Consider the following 14,350-nt stretch of genomic DNA (forward strand, 5'->3'; position numbering starts at 1 on the left):
GTATTAGTGTCTTGTCTATAATAAGCTCATCAAAGTCATTCTGTATTTCTGTTAGAGAGGTTTTTGGGTTTTGTTGTTGTTGTTGTTGTTTTATCTCTAGCATCGCTTTTTGATTCTTTTTAAAATCTCCAAATCTCAGTTTACATTGTCCATCTGTTCTTACATATGGTTTACTTTATCCATAGAGCCCTTAACATATTAATTAGTTGTTTTAAATTCCTGATCTGATAATTCCAACATCCTTGCCATGTCTGGTTCTTATGCTTGCTCTGTAACTTCAAATGGTGTTTTTGCCACTAGGTATACAATATCTTTTTTTTTTTTTTTGATAACATCATGATAACATGATGTAACAGGTTAAAGGAACTGCTGTAAATAGGCCATTGACAATATGGTGGTTAGGTAGGGGGAATGGAAACATAGTCCATGGTTAGGTTCTAGTCTTTTAGTGAGTATGTGCCTCTGGAATGTGAAATTCATGAGTGTTTCTCAGGTTTTTCACACCCCTAATGTGGGAGAGGCTAGCAGAGTGAGCTGGATTTTGGTATTTCCCATCCCCAGGTCAGTTAGGCTGATAATAACCTGGGATCTTAGGCTTCAGTTAACCAGCTTGCCCTACGGAAAGGCCTCATTCAAAGACTAGAATGTTTTGGAGTATTTCAAACTTTTACTTCTCAGTGCCAGAAGCACAAGGGGAATTTTCTCTGACATTTATTGTGAGATTCTGGTCAATCTCACAAAACTGTAGGGACCTCTCTACTTCCCCATCTTCCCATGAAGATTTTAACTCTCAGACTTGTCTACACTGAGCCTCTAGCAATTCCTCAATTATGTTTCATATTTTCCTATCCCAGCACAAGTATCCAGGGCTATTCCTCTCCTAATCTCTGCTCTAGTAACACCCACCTCCCTGTATTCACCTGTCTGCCTCTTCAGTCTGGACAGCAATGATTTGCCCTGTGTCCTCCTCACTCTTACAGATTTAAGATTGGTTAGGTTCTCAGTCTGTTCTCTTTGTGGTTGTTAGCAAGGAGTGGCAACTTCCACGCTCCTTTCATGTACAACTGAAAAACCAGAAGTCCACCTAGTTTCTTGTATAGAATAATTCAGAAAACACAGAAATAGTTATAAGCTTGTCAAAATTATATAGAGCCACTAATAGAAAAAAGGTACTTGAATGGGTATTTTGTGATTCTTATAAACCAAATTACCTAATATGCTGAATTTGTATCAAGCTTTCTGGAACTTTAACCAGTTCACATATTCCTCCTAAGATCTGGAAAAAAACAAAGATGCTGCTATTACCAACAATTATTAACCTTGTATTAGAAGTCTTGGCTAACATTACAAGATACAAAAATAAAACTTACCAAAGCAGAGGGTCTCCACATCATTGTGATGACTCCAAATGCTTTCAGGTGTCTAAGTAAAGACACTTTCTTGTCAAGAGTAAACTTGACACCTGATACCATCCTATAGTTTTAGATAGTGATGTTGCTCCTGCTGCTCATGATCTTTTATAGACAAATCTTCTATCTAGAAAATTCTAAAAAACTAAAAATTTGGGAGAACTTTGTGGTTGATTTCATTTGTCATCAACACCTGAAATGGACTCATAAGAATCTGTTTATATTCTTTATTCCATTTAGTATTAAAATTCATATATTTTTGCTGCAGAATTATTCATGTGTGCTTCCTCAGAACCCATGATAGGTATTATGTGACATAAAGTATATGATCATTGTTACTTCAAATTCTGAATTCCATGGTATCTATGACTCAGGATTTCATATAAAGAACCTATTAAACACTTATCAATAGTATTTTTTTATAATCTTCAAAATAGTACTATGAGATACTCATATTACCATTTAACAGATGAGAAAAGTGAGTGGCAGAGAGGTTAAATATCTAAGGATACACAGCTTATAGGTAGCTGAACTGAGCTTTAACCCTGGAGACTTGAGTCCAAAGCTCACTGTCTATTGCTTCTTTCACTAATGGTGGGGAGTGGAGGGGTGGGCAATATTTTCTTGTCAACCCTACTCAACCCTAAGGTAACTGTACCTTGCTCCTTATCAGTAAATTGGAAGAGAACTCTATTCATTTAAAATTTCGAATCTATACCATGCTACTACAATAGAAGGCCCTTTTATATTATCTATCTATCCCAATCATTCTGCTCTGTTTGTAATATTGAATATTGTTTTCTAGGTGAAACTTCCCTTCTTGACATACCTAAGCTAGTTTGATCTTTCTATCCCTCTGTGAATGTTACTGTTTTGTTTTTTGCTTTCTCTTATACCTCAAAAAAAAAAAAATCATCTAAGTGTTCAACAAAGCAATGTTTATATTTCTTTAACCTCCTATTTAAACTATCTCAGTAGTTTTTAACTCTCATTTTCTGGCTTGTACATAAAGGAACCCCATCTTGAAAGGTTCTATTCTTTTTTTTTTTTTTTTTTTAAGATTTTATTTATTCGAGAGGGGGAGAGAGCAGCAGAAGGAGAGGGAGAAACAGGCTCCCTGCTGAGTAGGAAGCCCAACGTGGGGCTCAGACTCAGGCCTCTGGGATCATGACTTGAGCAGAAGGCAGTTGTCTGACCAAGTGAGCCACCCAGGTGCCCCCAGGTGACTATTTCCTCATCAGCTGGTGAGCTCTGAGACTTGTTTGTGCTTGATGTCTAAGAGCCAAGGTCAAAGAGACTGTAGAGTATTCCATGGAATCTGGAAATAAGCTCACTTTCTTCTTAGTGACAGCACAAATTTTACTCATACCAGGCCTGCCTAACAATACAGAACCTTCAGCCCATTGAAAAGAATTTTGTTCTACTCCTGGCAATTTCAGAAGTTAGAATATCACAAGGAGTCACAAACAGGTCTGATACACAGGATGTTGCTCTTGTTAGGCTTTGCCCAGTTGATTGTAAGCTCTTGATAGACAAGGACTGCTAATTCTATCTTGCATGTTTGTTTTTTATTCAGGAATTGAACAGTATCCTGGATGTCACAGGGCTAACAAAATTTCTTTTATTATGAATTAAATATATTAGTCTAACACAAAAGGTAAATTAGTAGAGCTCAGAAAAAAGTGCTTTTCAGAATATGTGTCACTTGGTTCCTTGACAAGAGGAAAACTGCAGAAGTTATTCATTAAATGTTTGTATTCTAATTTTAGCTCCCAAGCAATCCAATGAGTAAATATGGAATAAAATACTTCCTTCATACCTAACTTATGGTAAACTTATGTTTACCATTTATAAAATAAGAGAAATTTATCAAGTTTCCAACATCTACAATGAGTTGAGCACGATAAATTTTATTAAGGGATATATATAAATATATTAAAATACATAGATGTTAATTTCAGGGTGGCTAAAATGTTTCATAAGTAGGAAAAATATGCAATATATTTTATGTATATATAAATATATATACACAGATATAAACTCATTTCAATAAAAGCATCTGCAATTGTGTGTGAATGTGTATAGAGAAGAATAAATTCCTAGAAGGAAAACAAATTTGTTATAAATAAAATAGTTACTAAGTTCAATGAAAGAATCTTCAAAGTAATAAAAATCAAAAAATAAACAGAACAATTTATATAGCCAGGCAAATAAGATTACCACCAAAGGTAGGAAGGCTATTAGTGCATAACTATGTCATAAATAAAAATGAAGTTTCAGTACAGAAGTGCAGCTTAATTCAAATTTGAAAGCAAAGGCCATCATAAAATTCCATTAGTACATGGCAACAATTGTATCATTGCATCTCTTTTAATCTGAATATGGGCTCCACTGATTATTTGTTGTTCTTACTTTTAGCAAAAGTGAGGTTTTTAGAGTTTGAGTTCAGGCATGGAGAATTTTAGTATTAGTTTTTCCTCTATAGTTAGGTGTGGTTACATATATTAATAATCTATCAAGATCTACTACTATACTTTTTTGAACAGATTGCTTCTCACATGCAAGAGTTTTGAGTAGGTACTACTTTGTTTTGCACTTCTTTCTTTTTAAAATTTGTGAATATACATTTGCATGATTCAAAATTCACAGTGATATAAAAAGGTATACACACAACAGCAAGTTCACAACTTTTCTGGAATCCATTGGAGTGCTGAAGTTGCAAGGCAGTCAACTGGTCCAAAAAAAATCTAAGAAAAGACTGGAGCCTCCAGGAAAACACAAGATAAGAACAGTGGCTTACCAGGACAGGATGCAGCTGGACAGCAAGAAGGGGTTATATGCTCCTTATTGGCAAGTCAGCTCGGGTTATTGGAAAATTGGTGGAGAATAAATGTGCATGGGAAGTGGTGAAAAACCCTGGGAACTGCAAATACCAGGAGGTCTGGCAACTGAGACCTCATAGAAAGTGAAAGTTTCTGAGAAAGTCTCCCTTGTGGTACAGAACTAGAGGAGGGAAACAGTCAGTAGCTTCTATAGAGGTGGGGGAGACACCCAAGTTTCAACGGAGACATTTCTCCTCTATCTTCCCTATAAAACTAAAAAACCTAAACCTGTAGGGGGGGATGGTCAGCACACTGGTGCTCATGGGTCACTGGTGAAAACCCATTGCAGCTAGGAGAAGGAAATAGGAAAAAAGAAACTTGAAACCTGGAGGATGGGCATAAAGGTCTAATGGACTCAGAACTCCAAAGCAAGCTCCAGGACAAAGAAGCAGATATATAGTGCCTATGTCAAACAGTTAATCAGAATAGAGACCAACTACACCTGTGGCCCCCATTCTCAAGCACACACCCCAGGAAAAGAAGCATTAAGTAATAAGTAATTTGTAAAAGACAGACCTTCACTGAGGTCCAGTATGAAGAGAACTAGTAAGATTGGCATGGAGCAAGCACTGAAATAAAAAGCCCTCTGAAAACCCCTACCCTAAACACATGGTAGTATTAGAATTTGAAACCTGTGGTAACCTGAGAGTAACCATAGCAACAGCAAATCTGAAAAACCAGGTTTAATGGGTTAAACAAATTGCTCCCCTAAGGCGGCAGGTAGGGGGGAGCCATAGTCAACAAGGAAGATGGCTTCAAGAAAATATTCAGGAATAAACTAGAAAGCATACCAAAAAAGTAAGAAAAACCAGCACATTCCTAAAAAACAGAGCAGTCATTAAAACCAAACTCAAATATGATAGAGATGTTAAAAGTACCTGAGAAGGAATTTAAAATAACTATGATTATTATGTTAAAGGCTCTTAAGGAAAAAGTAGACAGCATGCAAGACAGGTGGTTAAATTTAGAAATTATAATAAAGATTCAGATGAAAATCCTAAAAATGCATAACACAGTCACAAAAAAATGTCTTCAGTAGGCTCAATAGTAAACTGGGTACAGCCAAGGACAGAATCCATTTACTGGAAGACAGGTGTACAGAAGTCACCCAGGATAGAATGCAGACTGTGATTGAGGAGCCTACAGATGAATGAAATAAACACAATGAAGTGAGTGGGGAAGAAAAAGCCAACCTAAGTAACCATGAAATAGTGTTTTGACTGGATCGTACAAGGCTTAAGGCTAAAAGAACTAGAGGGATATTGCATTTTAGTTGGTAGACTTATTTCACATGCACCTATGGGACATATTATCAAACTGCTTTATATGAATACTAGGCTTGAACAAATAAATAAGTTTTAGGGGTACCTGGCTGGCTCAGTGGTTGAGTGTCTACCTTTGGCTCAGGTCGTGATCCTGAGGTCCTGGGATGGAGTCCCACATCAGGCTCCCTGCCGGGAATCTGCTTCTCCCTCTATGTCTCTGCCTCTCTCTGTATCTCTCACGAATTAATAAACAAAATCTTTAAAATAAATAAATAAGTTTTAGATAATGAGAGTCAGGATCTCACTATTAGAGAAAGAAAGGGGGACAAAAGGGTCAAATTAAACAGCTCTCAGTGACCAAGGCTGGAATAATTTGAGCAACAAAATAAATAGTAATGATATTAGATTATAACCCCCAAATAAAATATATATCCATGAATCTGAGGACTTCAGTTTTTAGCCCAACATGTAAAATGATTGGAAATCAATACTCTTAACCTTGAGAAGACAAAGCTAGACAAACCGAAAATCAATGACTTTCTTAGGCAAGAGAACTAAGGTTGCAGGACAAACTGCATTCCCAAAAACTGGAGAGTCAGGTGCATCCAGGGAGAGAAAGTTCCTGAGATTGGCTTACCTGGAGCAAGAATTGCCAATCAAGGATCATTTGTGCAGTGTACATTAGGAATTACCAGGTTGCATAGAGACTATGGGCTGTGAGAAGCTCCTAGAGGTTGCACGTAGAGGGGATCCCCTAATATCTTCTCAGGCTTTTCCTCCAGGAACACCGTCAGGTTTTCACTGGGAGATCTGAGAAAGCTCCTAAGGAGCTGGTCCTGGTTCTTCCACAGTTCTTAGATATTTTCTTCTATCCCATTCCATTCCATTCCATTCCATTCCATTTCCCTGGTTCTAACAGGAAAAGAGAGCAGTAGGTATTGTGAAACTCTCACAGACCCTTCCTAATCTCTAGGATGGAGGACATCACTTGAGGATGAATCTGGAAACATATCCCAATTTGGGGAAAGAAAATACACTCTAGAGAGATTCTATCTTCCCATGTCACCTAAGGCGTGGGATGGGGGGGAGCCATAGTCAACAAGGAAGATGGCTTCAAGAAAATATACTAGAAATACTAGGGCCAGAAAGACTAGTCGATAGGAGTGATCAAAGCTCTACCCTTTGAAGAGAAGCAGAAATACTTCATTGGCCAAATCCCCAAGACCGGCCTATTAAAAGAAGCACACTTGGGACACCTGGGTGGCTCAGTGGTTGAGCACCTGCCATCGGCCCAGGGTGTGATCCTGGAGTCCCAGGATCCAGTCGTGCATCAGGCTCCCTGCATGGAGCCTGCTTCTCTCTCTGCCTATGTCTCTGCTTCTCTCTCTCTGTGTCTCTCATGAATAAATAAATAAATCTTTTTTAAAAAGATGCACATTTAATCAGAAAATTAGAGTACACCCTTTTTTCTCCATAACCTATCATAATACTAACAAACCTCCAGAAGTAATAAAGGTGGATTATAGAAAAAGGGCTTCAAGACATGCACTCTCTCTAAAAACAGGACAAAAGGAAACTGAAAGCCAAGAGGAGTGGAAAACAAGATCGCTAGAGAAATGCAAAGCCTCTGGTGCTTACAAGTTAAAATGAACATTAAGTGTACCTAAACCCCTAGACAGATTAACACACATCCTCATACTAATGGCCTATTTACCTCAGTTACTATTACTTTGTGTAATGTGTCTGGTCTCAACAAAATTCACAAGGCATGCCAAAAGGCAGGAATAAACACCATCTGAAGAGACAAAGCCGTATCAGAACCAGACTCAAATATAAAAAAGATGTTGGAATTATCTCAGGAAATTTTAAGTAACAATGACTAATATGGTCATAGCTCTTCAGGAAAAAGTAGACAATGTGCAAGACCAGATGGAATGTCAGCAGAGAGATGGGAACTATAAGAAAGGAGAAAAAAGAAATGCTAGAAATGAAAAACAGATTTGGAAATGAAGACTGTTTTTGATGGGTGCATCAGTCAGTAGACTTGACACAGCTGAGGAAAGAATCCCTGAACTTGAACATAAGTAAATAGAAAATTCTCATACTACAATGCTAAAGGACAAAAGAGGGGGAAAAAAGGATAGGATGGAATGAAATGGAGTGGAATAGAGTAGAACATCCAAGAACTGGAGGACAATATCAAAAGTTGTGAAATGCGTGTAACTAGAATATCAGAGAAGAAAGAGAGAAAGGAACAGAAGAAATGTTTGCAGAAATAATAATGGTTGAGAGCTTTCCAAATTAATGATAGATACCAAACCATAGAACCAGAAGTTTAGAGAATAGGATACTCAAAATATGCATAGACACATCACAGAGTTAAACTGCAGAAAAATGAAGATAAAGAGAAAATATTGATGGAATCCAAGGATTGGGGAATACTTTCCATGCAAAAGAACAAGATAAAAATTACAGCAGACTTCTCATAAAAAAAAAAAAAAAAAAAAAAAAGCAAGCCAGAGTGGAATGAGATCTTTAAAATGTTGAAAACAAAGACTGCATCCATGAATTCTATATCCATTGAGATTATCCTTCCAAAGTAAAAAAGAAATACTTTCTCAGATAAACAAAAACTGGGAGAATTCCCAGACAGCAGACTTGCCCTGCAAGAAATGTTAAAAGAAGATTTTCAAGCATAAGGAAAGAGATATAGATCAGACACTTGCATTTACATAAAAGAAAGGAGAGCATCAGAGAAGGAATAAATGAAGGTAAAATAAATTCTTTCATTTGTCTTATTCTTAACTGACCTAAAGGACAATGATTTGGGGCAATGATAGTAATATTTTATGTTTATGTGGATAAATGAAACAAATAACAGCAATGTCACAAGAGAAAGGGAAGATTTGGGATACTAGGTTATAGTGTATTTGTACTATACATAAAACAGTATATTGTTATGTAAAGATGTACTTAGACAATTTTAACATGTATATTGTAAACACTAGTAAAATCCTCTAAAAAAGGGGGTTTTTTTTGAAGAGGAAGTTTAAATGATAGAACCAAAAAGGAATTAAAATTAAATCATACAAAATACACAGTGAGTTTATACTGATATAAATAAGTTATCAAATAAATAAGAGGCTGAGAAGGGACAACTCCTCCTAATAATAGAATTTGAATTAATAAACACAGAATGACTGAGGGAAATTAAAAGCCTCCATTAGAAAACCACAGTAATAATTGCTGTGGTTAAGATTGATGGGTGAATGCTAAAATTGTTTGGCAAAGTATAAGAAGAGACAGATTTTTACATAGTCTCATCTCAGATTATATTTCTCAAAACAGTATTTACAAAGGGAAAATAGTGACTTTACAATGAAGAAACCTTCAGACACCACCTTATTTTAGTGATCAAGATTAATACCAATGGAAATGAGACATCACATGAGCCCCCTGATCATCATGCAGTAGAGAAGGTCCATTGTCCGTGATCTTCTTCCCCAACATGCATACCCTCAAGATCATTGTGAGGAAACATAATGCAAACCCAATTAAGGTACATTCTTCAAAATACCTTTCAAAGTGTCATCAAAACAGGGGAATAATGAAGAACTGTCAGACTTCTAGGAAAGACTGAGGATCATAAGAAATAAATGCAAGAGAATTCTTGGTTGATTCTAAAACAAAAAATGAACATTTGAAATACTGAATAAAATCATCTGAATAAAATCTGTATTTCAATGAATAGTATTTACTAATGTTATTTATTTATTTTTTTAGCTATATGAGATGTTGAGATTTAAGGAAGCATGGAGAAAGGTATATGGTACTCTGTTTATTATTTTTCAACTTTTCTGTAAGCCTAAGTTTTTTCAAAATAATTTGTTAAAAGATATTTAAAAAGTCCACCTCAGCTCCGTTTCTATCAACTCTATTCTTCCCTCATTCTCAGCTTTATGTTTATCGTTTCAGTGATGATTTATGCAAATGCAAAGAAATGTCAATGTATGCTTATTTTGCCTTTCTTACATGCCAGTAGCATACTATATATACAATCCTAAATATCAGTTTATTTACTTAAAATATATCCTAGAAATTGCTTCATTGAAGTCTTCTCATTCATTCTCACAATTGCATAGAATTCTACGGTGTGGATACACCATAGTTTATTCAAACAAAAATTTGGACTCGTGGGTAGCTCTAATCCTTTGGACTGTTGAGTTTCTAATCTAATAAAAATAATATGCTGTGGATAACCTTATATATAGTATATGTTATCTCATGCATGGGAAAGTATTTCTTTGGGATATATTTCCTGAATTAGGACTGCTGGATCAAAGAGTGAATACAACTGTAATTGTGGTGGATATTTCCACCCTCCTTAGCACAATGGTAGGATTATTTTTCATTCCCACCAAAAATATAATGGACACCTGTTTATTCATAGCTTCACTGTGAGGATCCTAAAATTTTCAAAGTATTTCGTGATAGGTCATTTTATTATTTTTCTAATAACATTATCATGTTACCATTCCTCTTACAGTTAAAGAAATTGGGTCCTAAAGAGACTGTCTTCCTCATATAAATAGCACCATTCAGTGATGAATCCATATATAGAGGTAGTCTTGTTGCTATGGAGTAAGGTGAACCAGGGCACTGCTTCATGTAAGCAAACTGGGTAGATATTGTATCAAATTACTTCACTGACAGAAACTGCCCATATAATGTCAAGGAACTCTCCAAATTTATTTATTTTCCTGTTCTTTTCATTTGTTTCTGTTATCACTTTATTAATTTTGTATTTACGTAGTCATTCCAGCCTGAATACCTAGAGTACCTATCAACTCAAAAATATAGTATCCACAACTTGAAACAGGCAGAATTAAATCCCGGCAGTAGGGGATCCCTGGGTGGCTCAGCGGTTTAGCACCTGCCTTTGGCCCAGGGTGTGATCCTGGAGACCTGGGATTGAGTCCTGTATCGGGCTCCCTGCATGGAGCCTGCTTCTTCCTCTGCCTGTGTCTCTGCCTCTCTCTCTCTCTCTCTCAATATGTGTGTGTCTTTCATGAATAAATAAAATCTTAAAAAAAAAATTCTGGCAGTAGAAGTCTAAATAGTGGTTACCCTTGTTTGAGTAATAATCGGCAGTGTGAAATAGGAAGTTTCCAGAATATTGGTAATGTTGTTTCTTTATTTTTATTTTTATTTTTTTAGTGTTCTGTTTCTCGAGCTGGATTCTATGTATGTGTTGTGTACCTTTTCTGTGTGTATCTTAGAATTCAATAAAATGTTTACAGAAAAATATTACATGGCTTAAACCCTTACCGGATAGTTTAACTGAACACCTGTCCATGTCCATGTCCTTTTCTTTACCTTAGTAAGTAATAAGAAGAGTGTTCTCATTCATTCTTCTCTATAGCAAAACCTTGGCACACAGGACTCCAGTGTGGCTCAGTGGTTGAACATCTGCCTTTGGCCCAGGTCATGATCCCAGAGTCCTGGGATCGAGTCCCACATCGGGCTCCCTACTAGAAGTCTGCTTCTCTCTCTGCCTATGTCTCTGTCTCTCTCTGTGTATCTCTTCTGAATAAAGAAATAAAATCTTAAAAAAAAAAAACACTTGGCACAAAAATAAAATTTACAAATTTAGATGTGCAAGAAATACCAATTTTTTGTATATAAGTTAGGTAGTGATTTGATTTCTTTTGATTCTAGGATGGTACAAGAATATGGAATACCAATTTGATACAGGAAAGTCATGTTAGGGTCCATGGGCTTCCTTCCATACATCTTGGTAACTACAGATATGCTCAGGGTTCACCTTACATAGCTCTTTGAAAGTAGGCTTCCGACAGAGTCTGTACAAAGAAATCTGTACCCAGACAGGTTGTCTTTAGTTACAACCTCCCTAAGTGTACCATATAGCCAGTCTTCTTTGAGTTTGGCAGTTTTCTTTCTGTGTTGTCCAGTGTATCAGTGTTCTCTAGAGAAACAGAACTAATAGGATATATTTATGACAGGAGATATATATTTATATAACTCTGTATAGATATAATAGTATAAGTATGTATGTATGTATGTATGTATCTATCTATCTATCTATCTATCAACTATTTATCTATCTAGAGAAGAAAGACAGAGAGAGGGATCCCTGGGTGGTGCAGCGGTTTGGCGCCTGCCTTTGGCCCAGGGCGCGATCCTGGAGACCCGGGATCGAATCCCACATCAGGCTCCCGGTGCATGGAGCCTGCTTCTCCCTCTGCCTGTGTCTCTGCCTCTCTCTCTCTCTCTCTCTCTGTGACTATCATAAATAAATAAAAAAAAATTTAAAAAAAAAAAAAAGACAGAGAGAGAGGTTGAGATTTAATATGGGAGTTGGCTCACACAATTCAGGAGCCTGAGAAGTCCCATGACCTGCTCTCTGCAGGCTAGAGAACCAAGGAAGCCACTTATATAATTCAGTCCATACACAAAGGCCTGAGAACCAGAAGGTCTGAGAACCAGGAGTGCCCATGTCTGAAGACAGGAAAAAAATGGATGTCCCAGCAGCTCAAGAATAAAGAGCTTCCTATCTCACTCTGCCAATTATTACTCCACCTAAAGTAACCACTCTGCCTTTATTTCTATCCAGGCTCATAGGAAATTGAATGATGCCCATCTGCATTGGTAAGGGGGATCTTTTTCATTCGGGCCACCAATTCAAAAGCTAATCTGTTCAAGAACCTCTAACAGATGCACTCAGATATAATGTCTTACCAACTCTCAGATAACTGGGCATTTCTTAGCCCAGTTAAGTTGACACATAAAACTAACCATCACTTCCAGTATATTGGTCTGGGCTCTTCAATTTTTCAGGCCTGGGAAACTACTTTCTCCTTTCAAGTCTTAAAAATATCACCAGTTCTCTTGCTGTGCTTGTCCCCTAGGCCACCCTCACTCCAAAAGCCTTGAAATTCTCTCTTCATGCTTCTCACCAGCAAAGGATTCCATTGTCATAGGCTTTTAAAAATAAAAACTTAAATATCAGGAAAAGAACATGCCTTCAAGGGACACTACAAAGGTATCCAGCTCCTGTACAGAGATAAAAAAAAAAAAATTAAGAGAAAGGGAAAACTGCATTAGAGGAAAAAAATTCAATAAATTACCTGTTATATATTTTCCAAAGAATCAAACTCTTATTTCAAGTACTACACTGGACCCTCTAACACACGTGAAATTAGCTATTTTTGTGCTTCTTAAACTATCAAGATTAAGAATATTGCATTTATCAGGACACTTCTGAAAGATTGTACTTTTTGTGATTGGAAAGAATATTTTGATAAGCTGTCTTCTTGCGGGGGAAATGGTGAGCAATGATTAAAAACTCAAAAGCCACCATAAAGTAACAAGAAACTACTTTCAAAAACAAATTGACTCAGTTATCTATAGAGAATATGTTTTAGGTACAAAGTAGTGGTTGCCCATAGCCTGATTAGATATTACTCAATGATGTTTCATAACACATTGTAAAAGATCACACTTATACCTAATATTTTTGTGTCATTCTCCAGAGATTGAAGATAAAATCTTCCTTTCTCACAAGACTTTCCTAAATTTTCATTTAACATTTTAGAGATGTTGCAATGTAATTTTTAAAATACAGTTTAAGTCACTGCCATAACCTAAGCTGTATCTGTAAACACTACAATGAAACCACTATAGTTATTTAATACCATTAAAAGTCATGGTTTAAAGTTGGTTTCCTATATATTTATATGTCGAAGTAATGAAATCATGATAGTAAATTCACAATTACTTTTATAAATCCTGAAATAGAACTATTAGATTTTCTGATAGGAAAATCGGGTACTCAAGGTTCTCCTTTATGCTTCTTCGTTCTCCCTGTTTTGTTTGTTTTTCTCCAGGTTGTGTTTCTTAATGGTTGGAACAGTGGGGAGAGCAGGCGTAGTGGAGAGGGAGTAAAGAAGTGTGTGTGAAGGGGGAGCCTTCATTGTACAGAATGGTCATTAACTGTGATGCAAACGCCAATGTTTCCATGGAAACCTCTGTCCACTACAGAATATACTAGAGCAATTTTTGAACCATTTGTCCATTTGATTAATTATGTCTTTGTGCCGAAGGCAGCTTGGCTTGATTGTCTCATCATGTATTAGAGAAGCTACTGCTCTAACAAATGGGCCTATTGTTTTGGGCCTATTCATCTTGGTGCATCCCTGCGAGCTGATAGACATTTCAACAAAATGACTGTCCCTTAATGAGCTGCAGCCTGTCAGAATTGTTTAGGGCTTCATGTGAGGCACAGACTATGGTCATGACAGCCTCAGTTATTATGACAATGAGTAGGATGTCTATAAAAGAGTCTATATAAATACAATGACCCTCGTTTTGATATTACATAGTTGCTTTTTAATTATCAAACATATATATTATAGTCATAAAATACTCCTGAATTTTGTTCCAACATAAGCTGGAGAATTTTCTGACAAACTAAGTTAATGACCACCAAATCAAAAAGAGGAAAATATTTTTCATAATTTGATAGGATTGTTCTTGGCTTCCAATTATCTGAAAAATACTATGAATGCAATTATGGGAACTGGCTAATGGAAGCAAAACCAACATTTTTGTTATATTCTGATAATCATGTTGAATTTTTAGCACTCCTAAATGAGTAAAAGCTAATTTTACTTGTACAGATATTTCTTTAACAAAATAGCAAAACTAAACAAAACAAAAGCAATTCTTAAAAAAAAAACTGGGGGAAGATCCATAATATGTAAAGAAAAATAAA

General features: G+C 36.3%; 1 long non-coding RNA gene across 4 annotated transcripts in view; it reads right to left on the reverse strand.

Annotated features, from left to right (window-relative positions):
* The window catches only part of LOC112644713 (uncharacterized), a 28,100-nt gene extending 14,551 nt beyond the window's left edge, over nucleotides 1-13,549 (reverse strand). The window contains exons 1-5 of one of the 4 annotated variants that reach the window (XR_003126665.3): nucleotides 13,355-13,549; nucleotides 12,373-12,630; nucleotides 9,134-9,236; nucleotides 6,194-6,468; nucleotides 1,212-1,276 (exon numbers count right to left, since the gene is read on the reverse strand). This is a non-coding gene — a long non-coding RNA (uncharacterized LOC112644713). Of the gene's footprint in view, nucleotides 1-1,211; nucleotides 1,277-6,193; nucleotides 6,469-9,133; nucleotides 9,237-12,315; nucleotides 12,631-13,354 lie in introns of all 4 variants that reach the window. The other 3 variants (XR_007401055.1, XR_003126666.3, XR_003126664.3) reach the window with 3 other exon arrangements.
* Between the last annotated feature and the right edge of the window lie 801 nt (nucleotides 13,550-14,350).

The sequence above is a fragment of the Canis lupus genome, chromosome 1, assembly GCF_003254725.2.
Source record: "Canis lupus dingo isolate Sandy chromosome 1, ASM325472v2, whole genome shotgun sequence".
Classification (NCBI taxonomy): domain Eukaryota; kingdom Metazoa; phylum Chordata; class Mammalia; order Carnivora; family Canidae; genus Canis; species Canis lupus.